Source organism: Cebus imitator, unplaced genomic scaffold (assembly GCF_001604975.1).
Source record: "Cebus imitator isolate Cc_AM_T3 unplaced genomic scaffold, Cebus_imitator-1.0 Scaffold451, whole genome shotgun sequence".
Lineage (NCBI taxonomy): Eukaryota > Metazoa > Chordata > Mammalia > Primates > Cebidae > Cebus > Cebus imitator.
In genome coordinates, this window is record NW_016107766.1 from 599,943 (window position 1) to 603,815 (window position 3,873).

Below are 3,873 nucleotides of genomic sequence, written 5' to 3' on the forward strand. Positions count from 1 at the left end.
TAATTTCCAATATGTCATTAACAAGCCAGGGGCATGCACTCATTCCTGCCTCTGTGACTAGGATGAGCTGTTGCTGTTGGGTGCACAACTGACATCCACGGGGCTCGCTGGGGCTACACAGACGCCTTCTCTGATTGAAAGGGTCTGCCTAAAATGGCACCATTTACCACCTAGTCTGGAACCTCCCCACTGAGTGTGCATGACTCCCCAACCCTCAGTGGGGCTTGGCAATGTGGGATTCTCCATTTAAACACTTTGTGGTACTAGTGAGGAAATGACATTTTGCATTCTGAAGGTGCCTTGGGATTTAAAAATCTAGCATTCCTACTGCTTTATGTTGCTTGAGCTGCCATAGCAAAGTGCCATGGGCTGGGTGGCTTAAACAAAGAAATCGATTTCCTCACAATTCTGGAGGCTACAAGTCCAGGATCTAGGTGTTGGCAGGTTGGTTTCTTGCACGGCCTCTCTCCTCGGCTTGTAGATGGCCGTCTTCTCCCTGTGTCTTCACGTGGTCTTCCCTTGTGCACTGTCTGCGCCCTAATCTCCTCTTCTTATAAGGACACTGGTCATACTGGACTGGGGCTCACACTAACAGCCTCATTTTAACTTAATTATCACTTTAAAGGCCTTATCCCCAAACACAGCCACATTCTAAGGGACTGAAAGTTAGGATTTCAATACATGAATTTTTGGGAAACACAATTTAGCCTATAATATTTACCCATTTCCCTTTCAATCTTGAATCAAGAAATTTCTAGAATAAACAATTTTTTTTTTTTTTTTAAATTGAGACAGAGTCTTGCTCTGTCATCCAGGCTGGAGTGCAGTGGTGCGATCTTGGCTTACTGCAACCTCTGCCTCCCTGGTTCAAACGATTCACCTGCCTCAGTCTCCCAAGTAGCTGGAACTACAGGCATGTGCCACCATACCTGGCTAATTTTTTGTATTTTTAGTAGAGACTGGGTTTCACCATGTTAGCCAGGATGGTCTCGATCTCCTGACCTTGTGATCTGCGTGCCTCAGCCTCCCAAAGTGCTGGGATTACAGGCATGAGCCACTGTGTCTGGCCCAGAATAAACAATTTTAAAGTAAGTTTCTAATATGGGCTTTAAGCGGTTTAATAGTACCTTGAGGTGCATATGATTATCACTTCCACTTTACAGAAGAGGAGATTGAGAGAGTAGGTGACTCACCCAAGGCCACACAATGAGGTCAGCCTCAGGACTGGGACTGGATTCCCAGCACGGTGCTCATCTCACCACCAGTCACCTCCTGTTCGTGCTTTAAAAGGAAGAAAATCGAGGTGAAATATTAAGAACCTAGTGCTGCCATTTTCAGATGTGTGCACTAGACCCTCTGTAGAAGAGGCAGTTGGCACAGAGGGGGCCTTTTTATGGTCTTGCATCTCTAATAATCTCTGCCTAGCACAGCATGTGCTTCTAATCATATTGCTGTAGAGAACAGTGAGAGGAAGGCGAAGTAAATAGTTATTATAGTAACTAAGCTGGCAACCTCTGAGGGACACAGTTCTGTTCCCAGAGATTCCACCTCCAGTGTTTGAGACAAGCTTGAATGCCACCAGAAGGAGGAGGAGGCTTTGGAAATGGGGTCCTTCCACCTGCTCTCCACCCTCTCCATCTGGTATAAAGGGATAAAGATTCTACACTTGATGAGCACATATCTGCGCAGGTGATCCTTTGGAAACCTGAACTGGGTGAGCAGCAAGCTTCAGGAGGGTGAGGCTGCTTGTCCAAAAGGCTAGGCACACCACACTTCTGCAGTCCCACCTGACCCTCCTGGAAAGATGAGTTCTATCTGCTGTAGAGGTCACGGCCCTACAGCATTTGCTCTGACATCAGATGATCCTGTCCTTCCCTTGACCTCTTCCTTCCTTCGTTGAATGTGATGTGATGCCTGGTGCTACAGAAACCATCTTGAGGCCATGATACTCTAAGCATAAGGAAGAAAGCCAGCTCTTTGGGGGTGGTACAATGGAATGGTAGAAAACGCCAAGGTCTCTGGCATCACTGAGTGATAAATCAATACCAGCAACACCTACCTCCAGATTACTTGATATCTAAGAACAATAACCATCTTTTAATTTAAATTATCTGACTGAGTTTCCTGCTAATTCCTAATGATATGAGCTTCAGAGTTGGGCTTTGTTGTTGAGTGATGTTCTAGCTTTGTAACTATGCTTATTGGAGGCTCTGAGGTCTTCAGGAGGAAGGGAGATGGAAGAAGTTGAAAAGGAAGGGCTTCCAGGAGCCCCATCCTGGCTGTCAACTGAAAAGTCACGTTTTATCTTTTTTATATACATTAGGAATGAGGATCCCAGGTGTTGGTTGCACCCAGGAAACTCTCAGCTAAATGATAATGGTAATTAATACTTGCAGAGCTCTTAATCATTTAAACAACTTTGCTACCATTTGAGTTGGGAAGAATGTTCTTATTTTACTCATTTTCGAGGAAACAGGCTTAGAGAAGTGCAGTGTCTTAGCTAAAGTAACACAGCTTTCGGGTGGCAGGGATGGGGTTCAAATACAAGTTTTCTAATTTCAAATCCTCTGGAGGGGACAGGTCCACCCTTGTGGAGGCCCCAAAGATCCTACATGTAGAGAGCCCTAGGTCAGCTAGGAACAAAACAAGTTGAAAGGAAGAGATTCAGGCACAACTTTTGAGGAGTACAGGAACTTCTGAAAGAATTAAAGGACCCAAGAAAATCCGAGAGGAAAGGATGTCAAATCAGGAAAGGTAGGTGTCTGTGGCAGCCCTACGCAGCTGCCTGCCTTATGTGGAACACGACAGGCAGAAGTGGGACAGTGACCCCTGACAGCTTTCTGAACAGGGCAAGCTGGGCCAGTTTCTGAAAGAGGAAAGAAAATAGAGAACAGCATTCTGAGGGTGGAAAGAGGGCTAGGTTTCTGGCCAATAGGAGTTCCAGAGAAGCTTGCCCTTGGCGGCCCACCTGCTCAGGCTGCAAAGTTCTGCTACAGATGCAGAGATCTGTCTGCATCCTCAAAGCTCTTCTCCCTGGTGTGTGGACTGCCCATTCATCTCCAGAGCCGGCCCAGCCTCAGGCTCAGTGGGGCAAAGACAAGGACAAGTGCCAAGTCACCTGTGTCCCTCACAGCTGCACAGCTGGCTGCAGAGGACACTTTGGCAGCAAGTGCACAGAGCTGAACTCTGAGCTCCCCCATCACTTGGATGCTCTTTGAAGATGGGACCTCTGCTTCTCCCATCAGACTGGGAGCTCCCTGGGGGCAGGAGCTCTGTCACCCCTGTTAGACTGGAAGTTCTTGAAAGTCAGGGGTCAGGATTCTGCCAGATCAGGGGTTCTCTGCAGAGAAGGGCTGCATGTCCCCCATCAAATCAAGGGTTCCCTGATCACAGAGATAGTTTTTCTCCCAGCCTTAGGGATAAAGAAATAAGACAAACTACCCTCTGTGGGTAGAAGAGTGGCTGTGTTAATCTGGGCTCTGCACTGCTTCCACCAGCCCATGGTTAAGGGACTGGTTACCAGCAGACTGTATTTCTGCTCAAGCCTTCTTTTCTAAAACAGCCTTAGAAAAACTCAACACTTTCGTTTTACTTGCCTCACGCCCACCCTGAGTTTCTTGGTGAGGCAGATGGAAACATCACCCTCCGTTTCATGCTCCGATTGGTCTTTAGAGCTCAGAGGAGATTCTCTCTGCCTACTCAGCAACTCAGGCTACTGCCAGTAGGAATGAAAGCCGTGGATCAGCCCAGGTTCCTCCACAGGGTTTCTGGGTAATGTAGTTCCCTGCCTTCTTCCTGCTGCTATTAGGGGAAAATGGCTTCAAATCTTAAAGTAGCTTAATGCAATAAAATAAATTAAAAAAAAAAAAAAAA